Source organism: Tursiops truncatus, chromosome 3 (genome assembly GCF_011762595.2).
Source record: "Tursiops truncatus isolate mTurTru1 chromosome 3, mTurTru1.mat.Y, whole genome shotgun sequence".
Taxonomy (NCBI): Eukaryota; Metazoa; Chordata; class Mammalia; order Artiodactyla; family Delphinidae; genus Tursiops; species Tursiops truncatus.
In genome coordinates this window covers 112,119,230-112,126,835 of record NC_047036.1, presented here as the reverse complement: position 1 = coordinate 112,126,835, position 7,606 = coordinate 112,119,230, and the positions used below count along the sequence as shown (strand labels likewise).

Sequence of the window (7,606 nt, the reverse complement as noted above, 5' to 3'; positions counted from 1 at the left end):
GTAGTGTAACACAAAGTGCCCTCTCTGCCAGTAGGAAATAATTTCTGCAGTGCTTCTAAAAACCAAACCAAACCAAACAAATAAATCAAATGATTTTACAATGTGGAAAAGCCGTGAGCAGGCTGGGCTGGAGCTCTGTTTGGGGGAAGCAGGCGGTTTGCGCGGCTTGGAGCGTCTCAGCCACCGGCCTCAGCAGCTTTGCTGGGCTCGGGGGTGCCTGCAGCTGGGAGCATTCGAGCCTCTGGCCCAGCACGCTCAGGAAAACAATCTGGGCCACAAATTCAAAATGACAGTTTTAACAAATACGATTTCAGCTTTTATATTTGGATTTAGGAAGGGGATGATGGCCTTACCCAGGAATCGCTATTAAATAATAAGCTTATAACATATTTGCTGATGGCAATATGGACCCTGCTTCAAATTAACTTTAAAATGTGCTGCTGATACGGCTTGCACTTAGAAGGAAAACAAAACTGGCGACTTGGTAGATTTAGTCTAGGGCCAAATGTACAGAAATGTACACAAAGTTGATCGGCACTTTTGCTACCTGAACGGCCAAAGGAGACTTTAACATTTAAGTTGGTTCTTTAAAGATTTCCAAGAAAACTTTTTTCCCTAAACTGATTAGAATATAAAAAAAATGTTTTTTAACAATTAAAGCATGCTCAAGCTCTGACAATTTCAGCGTCTCGGAAGTTGACTTTTTTTTGAACGCATTTACTTTATTGTGAAATTGCAATTTGTTAATGAAAGAGAATTGGTTGCATCTGTCTGTTTACAAGTTTTTAATATCCACCAGTCATTTGACCAATGTAGAGAGCAAATAAATATTCTCCCCCCATGTCATTTTTTTTAATTTCCCAGAAACAAGCATTCCTTTATTATCTGTGACCTACTCAAATAAGAATTATTGTTAAACAGTTGCAGGTTTTCATACCTGCTGTAGCATTTAGAGCCCAAAGCACCATATTTCTCTGGAACATTTTTGTTGAGCTTAAATGCAGTCTTAAGCCTGCCTATCCTATGTTACTTGGGGTTGGGTAACATAGATCACTTTGGAAAAGATAAACAGGCTACCATCAAAGAAATAGAATAACTAGTAAGGATGCTTTCAGTGGCAGCAGGCAGAGAAGGACTATTATCCTAGTGCTAGAAAAATATTCGTATATTTTGGAAAATGCAAACAAATAAAGGGGCAACCTGTGAGGATTAACTAAAGACTCAAATAACACAACCAGCTGTCTGTCGCCCCCACATCCATGTTGGGCTTCAAGGGGAAAAGTTCACACAAAATTGGGTTTGCATTTACTGAAGAAATTAAAGTGATTTGACTCAACACTGACGATGTAGGTCTACAAATCATTTATTACGCACTCACCCACCAGAAGGAAAACGTCTATGGGAACCTTTTGTATGTGAACCTTTGCGTTTCTGAAAGCGGAGGCACAAAAGAGAAGAATTCGTTGCTGTTGTTTAGAAATGATTACAGCTAATACCTGACCACGGCTGATTTTCCTGTCGTTCACCACTTTAACATCGGAAGCATGTGATCGGCCCTCCAGATGCCCATTATTAATTGCACGCTCTTTGTTGTCTGAACATCGTCGATAGAACCTACAAAGGCATTAACGTAAGAAAATAATGCCTCCTGAAAAATTCCCAAGTCACTGCCTGGTGAACGCTGCGTGTTCCCCATGCGTTTGCTCACCTTCAGGGACACCGTGAAAATACCCCCAACCAAGCCCCAGACATTTGCCAAATGCTTCAGCAAAAAATAATAAAAAGAGTTTCAAAACTTATCTAAAATTTCTACTCTGCGTGGGGAGAAAATAGCACATTTGTTCATTCAAGAAGCATCTATGTAATTAAGAGCAACAAATTTCTAAAATGCTTATGGCTCAGGAATTCGCATGAATAGAACTATAAAGAAAGAAAAAGACATAGAGTGGGGGGGATAGAAAAACAAAGGTTCGACAGATCCACTGGGCAAGTGAATAAAGGCCACCTCGTTACAAATACCTACACTTTGCTAATGTTTATTTTCTCCCAAGAGACAAATTTATTTTTTAAAGGCTTATCATGAGGGAAATCGCTGACTGTAGGTAAATTTCTTTTCTCAGGCGGAACTCAAAAAGCGATATTGTTATAACATGGTTTCTTGTGTGCAATTTCAAAACAAATAGACTTTTGTTTTTACAAACCATTTATTTGGGGGGATTTATTTGAAGAAAAATTTTCCTTTGCAAAGAAAAATTTATAAAAAGCTACATGTGCAGATTACTTGACCCACTGCCTATCATAACATCTTTACACATCTCTAGGATTTAACACAGTGAAAGGAAAAGAGTAAAGAGGGTTTGAAGGGCAGCCCAGCACGGCTTGCATGGTTGGTTGCTTTCCTATGCAGAGCTCAGGAATACATCTATCCCAGAAATATTTGTTTATCATGAAAAAATATTTGAGCCACCAAATATTGAATTCTTTCACATTTTTGGGCAAGGTCTTTTTGCCGTCTGGAATTAAGTATGTTAGTAAAGCTTGTGTTTTCAAATATTAGATTTTCTATCGTTCTCTGAAACTCTCTCAAGCACAGAACTGAATAATCTCACCTTTCCAAAAATAGAGACAGAATGAGACAACTAAAAATGAGAATTTTTAAAGAAAACGAAAATCTCTTTCAAAGAGTGGAGCTAAAAAATAATAATAATGAAAAGTGATCACACTGCATATCTTTCTTGGAGTTCAACTAAATAGCCTCTGACAGATCTACAAAAAAAAACGGATCGGGCAATTTGCTATCTCAAATGATGCACAATTAAAAGTACAGTAAATATTTAAAACAATCTTCCTGCTCAAAAGAATTGGAAAATTAAACACTTATAGTCAGCAATCTTGGAATCTTGATTCCTTTACTCTTATATACTTTGCAGGGGTGGAGACGGAGCTTCCCACTGTTTAAAGATTCCTTCTGCAAATAATATCACACTTTCTACACGTACAAGCCCCGCAAACATAACGATGTATTAGCTAAATGTAAGCCCTCTCTGAGTTCCCGGCAAATCTAAATACGTACGAAATTTAAATTGAAATAAGGAACAAGTCTAGTGTTAGTCTTCTCAAAATACTCATTTAATAACTCTCCAAGAAATAGAGTGTTTTAGGAAAGGCAACCCAGATGTCAGCGTATAAAATCAAGCTATAAAGTGCCCTTCAAATATATTTCAATAATTTTTAAATATTTACATTTAATAAGGACAAGTTTTTATGGCAAGAGAGGTAATTACACTTATCATTCATGGAAAAATGTAGTTTTAATGGCTTGCATCTTGATTTGCAAAGGTGAAATAGTAACCTAAAATATGTCAGTGTCTTTTTTTTCTTCTGTTCAGCGATTTCTTGCTTTTGCAGAAGCAAAATATGAAAAGCTAGATGAGCCAGTGTTAGGGCTGGGAAGGAGGGAAAGCCATTGTTGAAAAACATTCACACTCATACATTCTCCCCTCTATTCTCGATGTCTCCTATTATACAAATCTGAAACCCCAAGTATTTGTGCTTTGGGGGGTAATTAGAAGAATCTTATCGGACTTTTATAGCCCTTCCCAATGAGGCTATTTATTTGGCAAACATTAACCAGCCAAGGATTAGGAACACCATGATACGGACCGTATTGAAGCTGCTACCCCTACTGCCCACTCGACACAAAAGCCTGTCTTATCGGCACAACAGGCTTGGTGCAGACAAGTCGTGGCTTCTGAAAATTCACCAGGGGTCAGCCTTCATCAGTCACAACTTCTGAGACCAGGGGCCGAGGCAAATTCAGGTTTGGTCACTTTGAGGCCAGCAGCCCTGATGAAACTCAGGGCAGAGGGTTGCTGGGAAGACGGGGAGGGGGAGGAACCCAGGAATCATCTGGGTGGGTCTTGGGGGAAATATCACTGACATTCAGCATGCATCTGCCCCTGGGAAGGACCCGGGCCTCCAGATCCCAGGGGCCTTCCTCTTTACAAGGAAACAGACAGACTTCAGGGCTCTCCGAGAGCGAAACCAAATAGGCTTTCTCTACTTGCCCAGGCCAGCGGGGAAAGCAAGTCGAAGGGAATTGGTTACCTGTCCTAAAATACCTCACTCCAAGCTACAGCCCTCTTTATTTTTGATGATTTGACATAATCTTAGAGAAAGACTATTAATTTGATTAAAAGTGATTTTAAAAAGTGATTTAAGATGAATTCATAAATAAAATGCTCTCACCTCTGGCAGGGAGGGCAAAGGGCTTTGCATGTCTGGCCTGGGAAGCCCTGACACATTCTGGGACTCTAAGAAGGGCAGACTAGAGAAATAAACAAACCATTCAGGCCAGCTTTTCAAAATCCGCCAACGTGGAATTCCCAGTCCAAGGCTTCTGACTTCATTTTGGGCAACCAGGCTGGAGGGGACAACCTTGAGGTGGGATGACAGGGGTTAGGTTTGCAAATGACCTACGGTAGATAAATATTTGTAAAACACTTTGAGAATTAATGAGCTACACAAGCACCCCGGCTACAGAAAAGGCCTCCATTCCGTCACTTAGGAAATTTTTCAGGGGAGCTAATATTTGAGGCCCAAGACAAAACGTGGCCTGAAGAAGCAGACCCCTATACACAGGCCCATGGCCGTGCTCTGGGTGGTAGACGATTCCATAAAGAACACTCTATGGTGAGTTTGCTCGGAGAGAGAAATCGCTAAACTCTGATTTCTGCCATAACTGAGTAGCCCCTTCTTCACTGGTGAGCCCACCTGTGGGGTCTGTCTTGGAGGGCTAGGTAATTGCACTCCTTTCTGGCAGAAGCCATTGGACCCCCAGAAAAACGTAAGGGCAAAATGGCCACTGTGGGAGGCTGTCACCCCCTCCTCCCAAGGCCAGGACTTGACAATATCCAACTCTTGGAAGGGTGGGAGGACTGACGCTGTCGGCTTGGCCTCAATCTCTTTGTCTAAGACAGGCACCCTAACCACAAAAACAACTCTTGCAATTGGCACCGCTTCTATCACCATAGCAACCAGCACTTCTAGAAAGGCTAACACATTGGTTTGGGACTCACAGCCAAATTAAAATTTCCACAGCTCAGTTTGTTCCTCACTCATCCCCTACCCCTCCTCTGGGACCTTCAAGAGCTCGGCCCCGAGTGGCTGGATGACTACATAACAACACAGGCCCACAGCTGCTGGATTCTGCCCAAGGAGTGGCTGCACACCAATGCCCCAAATGCTGAGACAGGTGAGCCCCCAAAGGTGTCAGCTGGGTTTCTATAGCAACGGAATATTTGTCGGACCGAGGTCTCCATGGGGGATGGGGAAGCAGAAAGGGTACTTTTCCATTCCTGTTATGGAAGCAGATGAATCAGTAAGCATTTAGGCCTCACGTGGCCAGAGAAGGGTAAGCTGGGTTCTGCTTACAAGGGGCAGTGGGCTTGAGACGCTTAGTGGTCGACACTGGCCGACTGGGGAGGAGAAAGGCATTAAGGGCCCCTCCTGCCGAAAATCACCACGGTGACTGGATGATGCCGAAGTGCAGGCATACCTGAAACCACGGATCCTGCCAACCACGCAACCCGACACCTACAGCCCCTCAAACACCTACTTAGCTTGACTGAGGAGGCTAGTCTCTAAACTCCACTCCAAAGCAGTGAGGGACATTCAGGCCCAGCCTCTGGACCGTAGGTGAGGGGGACTGGCAAGTTCACGAAGAGCAGCTTGGTCTAAACTTTGGCCTCTTGGACACATCTTTGGCCGCGTCCATCTCATAGCCTGGGTGAGATATCTGTTCCTGACTGTCTGAGTCAGTAACAATTTGCAGTGAGGACCTATTCCACAAACTAAGAGAGACTGGGGATGGGCTATTAGCTATAGCTCTTTTCATGTGGAATTACTTCTACTGGCACTAATACGCCATCATTTGAAAGCCTTAACCCAAACGGACGGGCGTCCGCCCCAAGCCAAGGCTGCCTGGACTGAGGCAGTGGTCCCCATGTGCTAGCTATTACCAGGTTGTTTGGTCCTGTCCCCAGTCGGCATTTGTTGCCGTGCACTGAGAAACTGCTGTCAGGAAATGTTCTTTTCTAAATTACATAATTAGGGTATTGGGGAGCGTAGTGAAGGCAGATTAGGGGGGCATCACTTGTTCTTACTGCAAACTATGATTCAAAGCACATAAGTAAACACTTAAACTACATGAATGGTTTAATATTGATTAAACAATGATCTCTGAGACCAAACTCTAGCATGGTAGGTAGAAGGAGCCGGGAGGAGGAAAAACAAAGCGTCTGCTAAATCGTGTGCACTGATTTACAGAGAAGTGTGGACTTTGACCTGACAGATCAAAATCAGGATTTGGAATGATTACCTAAAATAAAGTCCTAGGGTCCCGCCCCTGCAAGCTGATGGCAGGGCTGGGGGCTAAATGGTCGGGGTCGGGGGTCAAGTTCTTCCCTCAGAAAGACCAGCTTCTCACTCACACCCACTTCCAGAAACAGAGACTCAGGCAAAGTGCCGGCTCAAATTGCGTTTCATTTATTGTTTCTAACTAGGGCCACGGACTTCAACTTGATTAGAAAATTGTGCTGACGCTTCCTGTGAAGTGTATCCCAAGCCCTCCAGGGGAACTTCAGAAGGGAGTTTTCTGCATGCACCCGCCTCCCCTGTATGGCATTCCCACTGCTGGCAGTGCCCTTGGCTACACATGTGCCCCGATGCCCAGGCAGGTGGAGGGGCCACCCTCAAGAAACAAGCCCTGCGCAGGAGACTCGGTGAAGGAACCGCTACCGACCAGTGCAGGTCCTCGGAGTTCCTGAGGGTGGGGCAGGCAGGCCCCTGCAGGGTGTGGTTCAGAGGACAGCTCCCCACTCATCCCCGGGGAACCTCCACCCAGTTAGTCACAGGGTCTTTGTCAGGGGAAGCCCAAAGACACCTCTGGCCGCATCTGTGTGCAGACCTCAGCAGCCTGTCATCTCCCTTCCCCCGGCCCATCTTTTGTGTTTGTTCTCCTCCCGCTCCCTCATCTGAATCTCCTCCAGGGCAGGAGACTGCCGGTTGAGTGGGGAGAAGGCTACCAAGGCAAGAATACCCATAATAAAAACTAGCCAGAGTTTTTAAAAGCTTACTCTGCACTAAGCATCATAAACTCACTATTCATCACACCAAGTGATCACAACAGCCCTTCGTGGTAGGTATTATTATCTACCCCCATTTTTTAAATGACAAAAGATATGTGGCACAGGAAGGGTGATTTGCCCAAGATCACGCAGCAATTCTATACATTTTGATTATTTAACAAGCACAGAGCTCTTACTTTGTGCCAGCTGCTGTTCTAAACATTTTATAAATATTAACTGATGAAATCTTCAATGCAGCCTTAAGGAATAGGTATTATTATTGTCATCCCCATTTTAAAAAGAACTGAGGCACAGAGAAGTTAAGTCACTTGCCCCAGGTCACAGAGCCAATAAGTGACTAAGCCAAGATTCTAAAGCCCAACTTCCTAACCTTTCCAAAACACTGAAGGCAGTCCTTAACAAAAGAAGAAAACATGCCCTTCTGCCGTAAGCAAAGTGCTCCGGTGAGAAGGGACAGC

At 43.9% G+C, this 7,606-nt stretch overlaps 1 long non-coding RNA gene across 1 annotated transcript; it reads right to left on the bottom strand.

Annotated features, from left to right (window-relative positions):
* Positions 1-415: 415 nt before the first annotated feature.
* LOC141278323 (uncharacterized) lies at positions 416-6,648 on the bottom strand. Its single transcript, XR_012330860.1, has 3 exons — positions 5,079-6,648; positions 4,346-4,437; positions 416-1,614 (listed from the first exon to the last, which is right to left on the bottom strand). It is a non-coding gene; the product is annotated as an uncharacterized lncRNA (long non-coding RNA).
* Between the last annotated feature and the right edge of the window lie 958 nt (positions 6,649-7,606).